Genomic DNA, 15,274 nt, shown 5'->3' with positions numbered 1-15,274 from the left:
GGAAGGGGGAAAAAAACGTATTAAACGTCTTCTTGCTGGGGTTGTACCATCAAGTGTGCACTTTTTTGAATGTTTTGGATGTAAACATTACACAGAAAGATTCACCTAGTGTACCGTTTAGCATAGAGAAAGACATTAATTAAAAATATTTTCACATTCATACGTACATTATATTTACATTTGTACATGATAGAGACATATTAAATAAACAAAACAAGGCCACCACTATAACGACGAGGAAAAAGTGCAGTCTAGGAGCCCTTTTAAAGGCTGTATAAGAAATGACAATGAGCACAACACATAATTAAAAAAAATCCACAACAGCCAAACAGATGTTGATCAGCAGCTGTGGAAAAAAGCCCACTATAATGACTTTTGATTGTATACACAATAAACCACTTCAGTATTTTGTGGGTAATTGCATCATGTGTGTGTCTGGTACTGTTAAGGAGTGCTGGTGTGTAACCATGCTATACTTCCTTCTTCATGAATGAATCATGTTTGTTTCCTCCTCGGTAGTTATGTGTGTCACTACAGTTGTGCCGTCCACTTCATGCTCTGCGCAGTTCTCATGTGTTGGTCTTGCATTAGCCTCTGACGGGAAAGTCCAGGGTGTTTTTTTTTCTTTTGTGCACCTGCATGCTTCCTTAGTTAAATTTTTCCTATCCGCATAACCACAGTGATTATTTTCTTCTGTTGCAATCAAAGTTCAACGCTCTGGTTTTAGGGATTATAATCATTCAGACACCGTCTGGGGTCATGTGCATCATAAGCTTTGTGCATTCATCCCCAAGCAGCAGGTGGATGGAAGTGCTGCGGTGGAGAGCACTAGTTCATTGAGAGTGTGCATCCAGTATTTTAGCAGATGACTAATCCCTGTCTTAACCTCCTTAATTAGGTTCAACCCAACTCACTTACTGTAAATGAACTGGAAGAAATAAACAGGCAGATGTTAAAGCTTAACAAATTTGCATGGGCACATAGGTTGGGGCTGTTCATCCTGGTATGATCATATTAAAACAGGCTCAGTAAGCTGTTGATGGCTTGGTATGCTTCCAGTGTGTGTGTGTGTGTGTGTGTGTATGTGTGTGTGTGTGTGTGTCTGTGTGTGTGTAAGAGCCAGAGAGACAAGCAAAGAGTAACTAGTGGGATTTTTTTTTAATCATGATTGGTCTTTCTCTCTCTCTCTCTCTCTCTCTCTCTCTCTCTCTCTCTCTCTCTCACACACACACACATACACACAGACACACACACACACAGACACACACACTAAACAAACAAGCAAATAAATATGATATAAACTCAAGACAGCAGACTAGGATGCATTTGATTCCGTGTCCTTATAAATCTTAAATAAATGTAAAAATAATAAAAAATATAAAAGGAATTATTTTTAAATAATAATAATAAAACTAAAAAATAATAAAAATAATTAATAATCAATAGTAATATTCTAATAAATATGTGGTCATAATATTAAGGACCTTGTAATACTTTTATTCACTTAAAAGTGATTTTATTAATATAAAATGTTTGTGTCCCGTCTATAATTTGGTTAAATCACATATAAAGACACTCTGGTCAATATGAATTGGGTCAGTCAATATTACAATATTATTTAAAATGAAAGAAACAACATGCTCTTCTTCTTCCCCTAATAACTAGGAAATTTTCAAATGATGCAATTTCCCTACTGAACATGTGACTTATGGAAGATCCCATATATTTCATAAGGATGAATGTGTTCATCCAACATTTTTCATAAGCTATAGAATAACTCATGGGAGGGAAAAAAAAGGTAAATATATATAGTATATATATATTTAATATATAGTATATATGTATATATATGTATATATATATATATATATTTATATATATATATATATTACTTACACCTACACATCTTATGATCTTAAGAAAGACCAGCAACCATTTTAAGTTTGCACAAACTTTTCTGAATTTCATGGCTCTGAATGTTTTTAGAATACTTCTTTTTACATGATTTTTAAATTTATTCATAAAACGCTAACATTTATATTTGTCACCTACACAATAATACGACATGTAGTCAAATAGGTTTTTGAATATGATAATAGGGCCAATTAACACTAACAATAAGGTAAAGGAATAATAATAAAACACAAAGAAGATACAAATAGTAGAAATAGAACGTATTTAGAGCAATAAACAAATATATCGAAAATAGAGAAGGAAATATCTGTATACAGTGAATTAGAACATAGAATTCCACATTTTTCCTAGTATTACTTTTTGTCCAGCTGGGAAAACTGTGCACCCAACATTCTAATATCTTTTTATAAGAGCCATTATGAGAGCAGATGTTGTTTTGTTTTTTTCCGTGAACGTTATTTGTGGAACATCTTTCTGTAACTGTATACTGTAATGATATACTACAATCCTACTATCCGGTGTCACCCAGAGTTCCCTGTTTAGTCTGGTTTCTCTTTTGGGTTGGGCTCAGGTTTGTTTCCTTGTTTCTGCTGTTATGTCTGTCTTGCTCATTAAGGATCTCACCTCATCAGGTGTACAACTGTTCTACTGTGGTACTGTAAATTGCATGTATTTCACTAATGTTACTATTATGTTAGTATAAAGTTGTGGTTGGAGCGTGGCACTGAAATTCTTAAACGAAGCAGAAAAGATGATTTTGGAGCTGAAAAATGTCAATTGTTCGACTTTTCATTCATCCAAATGCGAGAAAAAAGGAGGATTCGGTTCCTTCCTTTTTTGATTTTCGATTTTCCGACAGCAGTGGAAAAAAGGAAATCCGAGCATGCTCCGAATGTTAAAGCCTTTTGAAAAAAGAGCTCTTACTACTTTATTGCACAAAGAAAAAGAGAAGGAAAAAAAAAGGAAAGTGAACTGAATTGCTCCATTGGTTCTTTTTGATGCGCAGCCATGTACAGAAATGTGCGTTTATAAGCTGGGATCTGTCCAATATGTTCAGTTTTGAGCTGTGTTTTATGAAGCATGCAGTGGTAATTAAAGTAATCTTTTCTGTTGAACCAAGTTTGCAGCTTGCTTCAGTACCGTCTTGCCATTTCAGCTTCATGTAAATGGACTATCACTGCTTACAAAAGACACTCATTAAAAGAGAAAAGGGGGAAAAAGATCATCTTCAGGAAAAATCAATATGTGTAATATGCATCTGTGTATGGAGCACGGATGAGCCTGTATTTTTTTCCTTAATTTTGTGCTAAGTATGCTGTAAAACTCTCCTTTGCTGAAGGTATAACATTTTGCAGTCAACTGCAGGACAGATGCTGTTGCTCGAGTTTATATTTAGCTCGTTTCCCCATTATGAGTGTGAGGTGGATTGGAGTGAATACCAGTTGTTGTATAATCTTTGTATGACTAACCACTGCAGCAAACCGAGAGAAGCGTCCCTGTCAGAGCTGAGGTAGAAGCCAAATAGAGAGAGAGAGAGAGAGAGAGAGAAAACCAAACTACCCATGCAGTGCTGCTCATAATCAGGATAATAGCCCTGTGCATAATTCAATTACCCAGAGGTTCACTGTTGAAGGCGTGTGGCTGTGTGATAAGCCAGCTGTGTTATCATGTCCTGTGTCTCTGGGTATGAGCGTGTCTCTGTGCTGCTAACGGCCACACAATGGCTTAGAGAAAGAGCGGACTAGAAGGGTTATGACAGTCACTGCCTTCATTATCATTTTGTCCTTTAGGGGATGGTCGAGCATTCAGGTAATCATCTGCCATTGTGTGGGATTCCTGAGACTGGGTGGTGATGAGATCTAACCTCTTGGTCCCGTGCTGAATATTTGTATGACCTGGCCTGCATTTCTATCCTCAGGGAAGCCCTGAGAGCGTCACTCATGAAAATTCTGCTTTTGTGCTCTTTATTTCTCTCCAACGCCTCAAACGCTGAAAAATATATTGGTATGAAAAATGCACGTATCTGGGCAATGTTCCAAACATACTCCGATTTCCTCCACATTCATCCACACCTGCTTTATGAGATCTCTTGCAGCTATGATGCGCTCACTGAATGGCTTTGAGTCCTGAAGAAATGCTTGCCACCTTTTATATATGGGCCTATATATTTACGTCAGTGCGTGGGAGTCTTCTGTACCTGTGTGAGCTTGCGTACTGTATGTGTCTGTGTCCATATGAGCAGGCGCATGGGTTTGCTTTGTGCTGTCAGAAGCTGAGTTATGTTCTCCCTGTTCTTCACTGACTCTCAGAGGATTTCCAAGCACTGTAGAATTGGTCTGGAGTGTAACCGTTTCACTCCTAAAAGTCACTAATGTCCAAGTTTGCCCAAGATGCATCCAGATCAGCATTTCTGCAGGTGGAGGGTCAGCACACATTCCCATGCTAAACAAAAGCCTGGCTGAGACCAGAACCTGCTGAAGCCGAGGCATTGCTTTAATGCTTACAGAAGTAATATATACTGTAGGAATGCAGGTCAATATCTTTGATTTTCAGTCATCTCAATATTTATATGAAATATCTCCAGAAATGTGGCCTGTTTAATGATAGGCCTACAGTCTAACATTACTCTGTTACAATTGTAACATACTTTTATTCTTTTCTCTTATTCAAGAGCTAACAGCCTTGTTGACGCTTGAACAAATTACCCGAGGACTGGATTGTTCCTTTTTATTTTTGCCAAACAGTAGAAAGATCTTTGTAATAAGCAGGCTGTCAATCAAAGATGGAAGAGAGGGTAGGAATCAGCAAATAGTGATAGATAAAAATGTTGTTCACTCAATTAAAATATAAATATGAACACACACACACACACACACACACACGCACACATACACACACATATGTAAACTGGCAAACTTCAATTGGCAAAATTGCAAACACAGAATTCTTCTACTACATGAAGTACTTTTTGTACTCATGATCAATGCACCTGTATCGATGCGTCTTGGACCGTATCTGTGGGAAATCTGCATTAATTCTGACAAAATGTAAAATCCTGAATATCACAGAGTATTTATATAAGAGTGCCTGATTTTGCATTCATTTCTGTAACATCTTGGAGGGAATCTATACAGAATCGCACCATCTTGCTTAAATAGAACGTTTTGTTTTTTTTTGTTTATTTTTCCTAGTTGTCCTTCAAGTATTTTGGAGGCCTTTTTGTTAGGATAAACAACATAAACCATCTTTGACACATGAAACCAGTCTAAACTGTCCTTGCTGCCCAAGAACACTAGCAAGCACCAATAAATATCCTCTAGGTTATAAATGACTGGGATATCTTTTGGAGTTGAGATCCAGTCTAATTATGATGGTGCAAAATAAACTTTCAACAATGTATCTTCCTTCTAAATCTCTAATAAAGTGCAGACCTGGAAGACTGGTGCAACTAGGAAGTCTCCAGTTCAGATGTTTCGTCTCAAAGGCTTGTAATGGATGTGAACCTGATGAACCATGATGGAGGACCAGTGAACGCAATTATACCACGTGACAGCCACCAATTAGCACGGGAAACACTAGACTTATCCAAGCATTTGTATTGAAGCTAGATCACTAATGGTAACCTGGCATGAATGGGGGGTAGATATGTGCTGAAAAGACACGGCTATTTCTGTAAACTTGGCTAAATGCATGCAGCATGATGACCTGTGTGACATTTCTAGTCGTTCTTGCCTACACTCTAGACGGCCTGGGCTGGTTCCTTCAGTCGTTTTACAGCAGGAGGTAATTTAACATGGGACATTGAACTGTACTTGGAATTGTCACATTTCACTTTTCACACACAGTAAACTGAAGATGACTTTTTATTCTTTTTTTCTGTTGGGCCGAGTTGTTATGATCTTACATAAGCAATGAGCCTGCGATGGCTCTTTGTGTGTTTAACCCCTGGGCGAGAGATTGCGGGAAATGAAATCCACCGAATCAGGACACAATGGCAGGAATCCTATGCATGCGGCAATATACACAAACATTGAAGAACCTCAGATTGAGTCATCCTCCAGCATTGTTGATGGCCTCCACATGCATTTATCCCAAACAGGACCTTGCTTTGATGTGCACTTTGATGATGAACTTCAGGGCAAGATGAATGTGAACTGCAGGGAGGGGAGATGTTAAGTTTAACACAGGGACACATCAGGGAAGTTCTTGTCGGCCAAGGCTGGGTGATGCCTGGGAACGTTAAGTAGTGTCCTGACATGCTGAATAAACCATCCAACAAAGTAAATTTATTTCATCAGATAATGATGGTCAAAAGGTCAGCTTGTACATAGCACAGCTGATCATTTAACATTTCCCCTATTTTGTTTGTTCTGCTGCACATAATTTGTGTCTAATTACACACATTTTCTTGGATGTAGATGGTATTGCAATTTTTCTCATGCAAGTTTGCAAGAATGTTTGTATGTGCAGGTGCACAGAGGAGAAAAGAAGGGAAAAAAGAGAAGAAGGACTGCTTGAATGGACTGGTTTAGGAAGTGTATGGCACAAGGTCTTAAAACGATACTGAACAGAACATTAGAATGAGTTATAGGTTGTGTGTGTGTCTGTGTGTGTGTGTGTGTGTCCTTGGGGCCCTTCTTTACATGGTTGTGTCCCATGCCACACTGAAATGCACCGTGGGCCTGCTGATTCTTCTACTTCTCAGAAAGTATGTTTGGGTGCAAATTATGTAACCTCAGTGTGACCTTGGCTTTCTTGGGAAGAGTATTGAGTGCGTACACAGTAGCATGAAAACATTTCCCAAGACCAAACTTACTGTGACTTTAGAGAGTGCATGTGTGTGGGGGTTTAACAGATCAATTTGCAGCACAGAAGGAAACAGTATTCATTCATCCTTCCATCTACTGTACCCCTTATCCTACAGAGGGTCTCGTGGAACGTAGAGCCAATCCCAGGGAACAGTATACTCTCTGGTGCTGATCTGCAACTAAGCTGCATCTGACTGTTTTTGTTTATTCCCTGTACATTTATCACCCCGTAATCCTTCAGTAATCCAGATTTTTTTTTTTCAAATAGAAAGGAAACCGACCCTCGTCCATTATCTCCCTCTTTCTCTCCTTACTTCTCCTCCCCCACTCAGCGTGTAAACTCGCCATTTTCAATTTCTCTGTTTATCCTTTCTCTGCCCTTGAGTATATCTTGACTAGGAAGAAGGTATCAAATGAAGGCATGCCAAAGAAATGCCCAGTGCAGTGGCAATTCTAAACCCCATGTTCATTTGTGTAAAATCAGATGACTTTAAAAGTTCTTCTGACCTGCCCAGCCATCCGTTAATTTAACTAGCGTGACAGAGGCAAATGCACTGCCCCTACTTAAAATGGCACTCATGCGAGTCATGTGACAGTTGTATGCGTGTTCGTTCTCGGAGCCTGCTTTCCAGCACTATAAGGCCAATCCCACTTGATACACACCCCCTGACTCCAGCCTGTCAGATAGAAGCAGGTTTAACCAATCACTGTGCAGCCTGCCTTCCCTATTTTGCATGTTCATAGTATCCCTGGCCTTTCCTCCAGTCACGGTAGGGCATTTTATGACCTTTATCCACAGTTCAATGTGCTTATATGTCTCTATAACTGCATGGTGCTGTTTAGTTAAACTTCACCCTACAGAATGTAACAAAGACACATTTCTGTGATTAAATGGTTCATTTCCTCTGGTGTTCATTCAGGCTGTCCTTGAGGCGCCCGACACTGTAGTTCTAACAAGGTTAGAGTAAACAGCCTTCCTGTCCCATTCAGATTTTCCCACAGAGTCCAAAGCACACATTACCGAAAGCTAAGATGAAGGTTTTCTTATACTCAGAAGATTAACTCTCATTAAGAAACTATTAGAATCCGGGTCATACAAGAAATTAAATCCAAATATACATTCTTCTACAAAGATTAGCAAAAAAAGCTGCAATGCAGACATCAGAGGTCATTAGAACAGCGATGTAAATGATTCAAAAGTTGTTCGACTTAATTTTCCTTCTGTTGTTTCCACTTAGAAACAAAGCAAAGTTAATGAGCTGGTTTTAAAACTGTAGTCATTTCAATGAGGTCAATGAGGGACATTACAGAGTCATTTACTATATAAGTTAAAGTCAGCCTCTCATATTTTCCTTGCTACTTGTGTCGTTATACAGTACTGCATCACATTAACTGTGAAATTTAGGGGTAGATACCTGGTACATGATACTTCCCAGCACACGGATTATGAAATGAAATAACAGCCGCTACAAAAACACTGACATACACATTAATAACGTCACCATTATCCTCATCAGCGACAACAATAACAGCAAGAATTGGTGCAGCAGCAACTGCAACATCATCAACAAGATCAGCAGCAACAACAACAAGATCAGCAGCAGCAAGATGAAGAAGAAAAAGAAGAAGAAAAACGTTCGTGATTATACCACATTATATCCACATTTCCCTTCAGGGGTCACCACAGCGAATCGTCTCTCTCCACCTATCCCTATCTTCTGCATCCTCAACACTTGCACCCATTAGCTTCATATCCTCATTTATTACATCCGTATACCTCCTCTTTGACCTTCCTTTTTGCCTCCTGACTGGCAGCTCCATGTCCAACATTCTCCTACCAATATACTCACTCTCCCTCCTCTGAACATGTCCAAACCATCTTAATCTGGCCTCCCTAACTTCCTCCCTCAAACGTCCAACATGAGCTGCCCCTCTGATGTACTCTTTCCTAATCCTGTTTAACCCCGTCACTCCCAAAGAGAACCTCAACACCTTCAGCTCTGTTACCTCCAACTGTGACTCCTGTCTCTTCCTCAGTGATGCTGCCTCTAAACCATACAGCATGGCTGGTCTCACCACTGTCTTGTACACCTTCCCCTTGATTCCCCTTGATATTTTTCTAGGGTTAGGGTTAGGGTTAGGGTTCCACCCATTCCAGCCTGCCTGCACTCACTTCTTTACCTCTTTCCCACATTCTCCATTACCCTGAACTGTTGACCCCAAGTACTTAAACTCATGTACCTTCTTCACCTCTTCACCATGTAATCTTACTGTCCCACTTCCCTCCCTGTCATTCACAAAACAGTGATAAAACATAAACAAACATAATGTCCAGCTCCTTAGCATCTCAGCTTCTTATTCAAGTACAGTATATAGATCTTAAAGCTAAATATTCAGTAACTATTATGATTTCACCTGTAACTACATGCCAACTAATAGCAAATGCATGAGAATGAAGAATGTAAGTCTAAACCCACCATCAGCTCCTGTGGGGTTTAAGGGTTTACAGTTCCGAATTTAACTTTTAATTAAATTGAATTTACTTACTAATCTTTTCATAACCATAATACTTCTATTTTAGGTGACTGTAATGAAAATAAATAAAAATGTGCTCAGCTGCAAATCCTTTGCGATCCATGGCCGTCTAGTGACCCATAAATATTACCAGATGCAGGATATCTTCCCTGGTGAGGCTCTGCTAGGCCCATCACTACATTCCTACTCTTCACTACAGATGCAAATGCTACATTTTGACCATCTCTAGATCATTTGTTTCGGTGGGCAGCCATTTGTCCAGTTACATTTGGCCTCTGAAAATGAAAACCACATATTAAAAAGAGCTCAAATTCTTTTAATGTTCACTCTGTAGTGATGAAATCAACTGTGGGTGGATACAAAACCCAATTAATTATTGACTGCACTGTATATGACTAAATCTCTGGTGAGAGATATATAGAGCTATGACAATTGAATGGACTTGCAGTAAGATTTTTTTCCCCCATTTGTTTCCATTATAAAAAATGGTAATCCTTCGAAATGGCTGTACTATTCCACCACATCATGTTACAGTGAAAGAATAAAAAAGAATAGAATAAGATATTAAAAAAAAAAAAAAAAGGCAACCATTGTAGACCGAGTTGTTACGACTGTATGAATACGATAAGGTAATTTTACTACATACTGTATTACTATGGCGGATTCATCACTGTATTATTTTTGCTACTAAATGAATCAAAAAACGCAAAAAAAGATGGATAACAATGTAAATTTTACAGTGAACAAATACGCTTTCAGATTTTTTTTTTTCTTCATGCCCTGTCTTAAGTCGACTGTCTTGTGACTAGGAAAATCCAGGACAACTTCTGCACTTTTGCAATAAGTTATTCTCATATTGAGACAAGACTTAACATTTCCTATTTTCTGATGCAGGAACAACTTTGTCATAGCTTAAATTAACCTTCAGTCATGGCTTGGCAAAAATGGTAATTTTGTTAAACTGACACAAGGGATTAGAGAAGTATGAAATAAAAGATAGGAGGGCATGTGCTTATGGAAGAACATTACATTACATTACAAACCAAAAGCAGACTATTTTCCAGCAGTTAATTTGTTGCTTTATTAAGTAAACAATGAGACATCTTACTATTTATCCATTTAGAGTCAAATGACTTATTGTCTTTCTTCTATAGAGCTTGTATTGATTGGAACAAAATAGAATTTCCCCAGGAACATGGTCTAACACATAATACCATCACACAGTACACAGAAATACATACAAGGCAGATACACCACAGTGGAAAACCAGCACAAAATTCTCAATAAATGCACAAGATGATAATTACACAACAGCTGAATTAACAACAGAACAGTATTGCACGGAAAAACCAGTGCAAACAATTGTACTCTGTAAATCTGTTGACTATAAAATGAAGCATCCCATAGCAGCTCTGTAAAAGTATTAGCAGCATTATAAATGTTAACGGTGTGGGGGAAAAAAAATGTTCCTATATAGATTTACATTTTATCAGCAATAAACAATTATGGTACAAATCCTGACAACATTCTGCCCTCCAGAGTTGCTTGATCCATGTTGATGCTCTACGTCTGCTTGGAGCCTTTATCACCTGAATGTTCACACACTGCTGTGCTTGGACAGCCTGAAGATCACCATGAGACAGCTGTGGATGATGCCAAATGGACACTCTAAAGAGGGCTGTTGATTTTCTTATTTGTACAGCCTAAAGACTACACTTGCGAAGAACAGTTTAACCTCAAGTCTAAATCACCTGAACTGTCAATAAAACTGTCAATAAAGTCACTATGATACAATAATAATAATAATAATAGTAATAAAAAAGAAAACAGATATTCTTGTACTCAACTTCTTTAAAAAATATTCTTAGCAGGGTTTCACTTTATAGTATACAGTTATGGAAGAAGTAATGATTTATAATCACACTATCTGGTGAGTTTGGTTTCTCTGAAGGTTTCTTCCATATCATCTCAGGGAGGTTTTTCCTTGATAGAGCTTCCTCTGGTTTTCTCATAAGGGATACATTTAAGTCTATGTCCAAATATCCAGAATCAGTAAAGCTGTTTTGTCAAATTGTTCATTTTCCAGAGGCCAAAAAATGAACTCCACACTGGTGCTTAATGGTTCATATGAAAGTAGACACTCTAGAGAGAGAAAGTAGACAATAGAGAGAGAGAGAGAGAGAGAGAGAGAGTAAAGACCTCTAGGTTTTTTTCCCCACACAAATGCTTATATCCTCAAAGTAATTGATGATATCAAAAATATCAAATCCATTTCTGCTCTCTGAGATGTCCCAGGTGTTCAAAAGCAACTACAATTGGAATGTGTTATCTTTAACCACTAAAATTCTGTGTAAGGTTATTCATTTAAAAAAACCCTCTCATACTCAAAACCAACAGACTTACTTAAATGAAAATAATTCATTTGTTTATGCTTACTGAAAATGTACGGTAAGACCATTATGCCAGTGCATTTGTAAAAAGGTTTAAGAGTGTTATACTATAAATTGAATTGAACACATAAAGCGCAAAGTGCTAGAAGATTCCTAAAAAGAAGACCCGCCTGTGGTGGAAAACCTACTCACCATAGTGTCTAACACCAAAGGGTCAATCCATAAACCTTGATTCAAATTACAGTCAGCACTCTTGTAAGAAAATTTAACCAATACCTTCTCAGAAATAGAATTGTCTATACATAGGTTTAAAAAAAAATGCACAACGATGATTTAGAGTAACAAGACAAGAAATTTGAGTTACAAGTTGAGAGTCTAGCACTGGGTGGGACAATGAACAACACCATATGTTACATGGCAATTTAACTGTATGAAATGGAAAACCAGCAACCAGCATTGGAAAATAATGTGAACACTGTGTTTACTGTGGACAGCTTGGGTTGGATGCACAACACGAGTGACCTCTAAACGCCCGAGCCTCATGGGTGAATCAATAAGATAATGTGACTGAGGAAGTGGGGTGTTCCACTGATTGATACTCACGGACAGCACCGTCCTCTACTCTGACAGTTGTGTGAAAGAGCCAGACGCTCAGTCGTGTAACCTTTCACAGCATCGTAGCAGGTGATCTGCACAGTGTGTATGTAACACACTACTTTCAGAGTTTTACAATGACCTCGGATGCCTAAATGCCACCTACTTGCTCTCTGGATCGCTATCTAGATCCCTATCATTTATCTGGTTTATTATTGTTTCTGTCTAAGTACGGAGCAGGTCTCAGGGTTTGGTTGTGTCACAACAACGTGATCAAAGAGCAAACTAGCGATCTTTGTACAGGGCTTATGTGCCGTCATTTAAGGCTACGTTCCCATTACGCACTTTATTTTTCAATTCAACTCGTTCGATATTAGTCAAAGGTGTGAACAGACTTCTGTCAATGAATTTTTAAAAACCATTAACACCCCAAGTATGACCCATGTTTGTTGTCATGCATGTTATGTCACTGCCTTCAAGCTCATATTAGTAATACGATAATCCAAGCAGTAGAATGAATGAATCAGCACTACAAGCCTTTTGTTTGGATTTCAGATGATGGTTCATCAGCTGTCTGTAATTAGGCTGAGTGAAAATAGGCCAGATGCAGTTTGCTGTTTTTGCAGCTGCTACTGGCAATCCTCCATTTTTTCAGGTTTATTGCTGCTAGCATGCTGCTAATGATGGACAAAGGTGGACAAATGGTAAAGACTAATGTAAAAAAAGAACGAAAAAGTTTTCATTACAGTTGCCACATATTAGATCCAGAATAACAAAAACTGCCAGTCAAATATTTTCTTCCGCAATATTATATTGGATTTTACAAATCAAATACACTTTAAGGAAACGCCTGTTTAAGAAGTTTAAGATCTTTTTAATCATTAGATGTCAAATGGATAAGCTATTTATGGTATTTTCTAATTTTTGGGAAAACAATTATTTATTCAAATAACAAATATTTATTCTTAGTTAAATATATAGCTTTAGTAGATAAAATAATATTAATATTAATATAATATTATATATATATTAAATATAAATATATTAATTTATTTAAATATATAATATTAATAATATTAAAAAATAATAATAAAAAAATAAAGAATTTTAGAATAGAAAGAAATTATATTATAAGCTTATTACGTTAAAAAAAAATGAAGAATAAAACTGTATACACTTACTGTATACACTGTACACACACTGTAATACACTACTTACACATGCTTTAATCCTTTACTTCTGCAGTTTCTCCAGCTCTTACTTTATAAGTAAATTATAGTTTCACATTCCCGGTCCTGAGCCTGAATTGTTGTAGTGTTGTTAATTAGACCAGTGGATTGTTTAACAGCAGATTGTTTATGCCATATAACCATTAATCTGTTTTGATTAAACGGAAAGGAAACCATTAACACACTATATCATTTTTTAATTTCTTACGATTTATAATAGTTTTAGGACGCCGTACATTTTTGTGAAACTAATTAACTGGTCACGCTCAGATATTAATGAAAATCATAGTCAGTGTTTTATTAAGGACATCACACTTTTCCTGATGAGATTTGTTCTGGATTTTTCACCAATAAAATAGAGTAATCTTTAATTTTCCAAAAAAATGTTTTAAAAAAAATATTAAGAAAGAAAAACTAAAACAATATTGGATGTTGAGGAAATGTTTGACCGGTAGCTGAAATCTGATTTGGGAAAATGAATATATTTGTATTCTTACACTCACAAATCAGATGTGTGCCACTCTGATCTTTTAATCTAGGCTTAAATATCGCCTCAGCAGCTCACGGATCATTTCTAATAAAATGAAACAAAATGTGGCGGATTAAAGGACCTTTCACTCACTAATATTTAGTGTAATTCACACATTTGGACTTGCTCTCTATGACCTGAACCATTTAAACATCATGTTGACAACTAGATAGACAAAATGCTGTTCAATGGGTTATTGGCCTGAGGGCACTTTCTGATTTGACAGAGAAATCACAGCACTCTTTTCAAACAAGCATGTCGATTTAAATCTATTATTAATGTTAATTTGATGGGCGTTCCTGGTGCAGTGCATGGGTTTCTGCAATTCTGCCTGAAATGGAGCTGGAGCGCGTGTTTTGGTCTGTGTTGGAGCACGGCAGTAAACATGTGAGTCACACTAACGGCAGTGCAAACAACAACATTACTTCTCAAGATGTTTAGTTACTGTTGGGCAATGAGAAAATGGCAAAAATATTTCAGTATCATTAGTGAAAGCTGGTCGACGATTCCCAGATGCCAACGACTCCCAGAGAGCAAGAAAGGCATGCGTTTACTAAATTCAAGGTCTTGTTATGGACTACTAAAATGTCAATGTCACTGCTTCAATGAGCTAATTACTGTATATTTGCTAGTAAATTTTGGAAAATGTGTCAGACATGCAGGTGCTTGTGAGGAATATAGACTAGTCTAAATATGGGTTGTACGGATGTAGAAGTGAAAAAAATAATAAAAAAAAATAGCCCATCCTTGCTGTATAAATGAGTCATAGGATGGTGAGTAAATGAGGCACTGAGACAGTGGAAGAAGTTTAAATTCTATTAGGGTTTACTTCTTTTCGATTGAACTTGCTTTGTAGCTCATCATGCAGTTTTTCCAATCCCCCAGTTTCACACACATCAATCTTTCTACCAGTAATTTTCTAAAGACGTGGACAGAAATCTGTGGTTGGAGATGCAGGTCTGATCCCCATCCTGCAGCAACATTCTCATTCCCCTACCGCACGGGCTCTGACTTTTTGTAGCCAGAGACCCCTTTAAATGGGAAATAAATGTTCTCAGACTTGTCAGGACAGATTGAGTTGATGAACCTAATCCAGCTATTTAAATATGAATAGCTCATATCTCATGTGTTCAGTAACATTCTGGATGTTTATTACAGCCGTAACAAAAAAAATTCCATTCACACTCAAACCAATGCAAACCTACAAACAATTTAGTTTAGCCAGTCCACCTCCTGGAGGAAACCAGAGAACATGAGGGAAACCTCAGATTATGC

The 15,274-nt window shown here is 37.5% G+C and overlaps 1 long non-coding RNA gene across 1 annotated transcript; it reads left to right on the top strand.

Moving 5' to 3' along the window:
* The first annotated feature begins 7,496 nt into the window (after positions 1–7,496).
* Positions 7,497–11,182, top strand: LOC131358104 (uncharacterized). Its single transcript, XR_009205347.1, has 3 exons — positions 7,497–8,357; positions 9,304–9,409; positions 10,797–11,182. It is a non-coding gene; the product is annotated as an uncharacterized LOC131358104 (long non-coding RNA).
* The last annotated feature ends 4,092 nt before the right edge of the window (positions 11,183–15,274 follow it).

This window comes from Hemibagrus wyckioides, linkage group LG08, assembly GCF_019097595.1.
Source record: "Hemibagrus wyckioides isolate EC202008001 linkage group LG08, SWU_Hwy_1.0, whole genome shotgun sequence".
NCBI classification, from domain to species: Eukaryota; Metazoa; Chordata; class Actinopteri; order Siluriformes; family Bagridae; genus Hemibagrus; species Hemibagrus wyckioides.
This window is presented reverse-complemented; position numbering and strand designations above follow the sequence as displayed.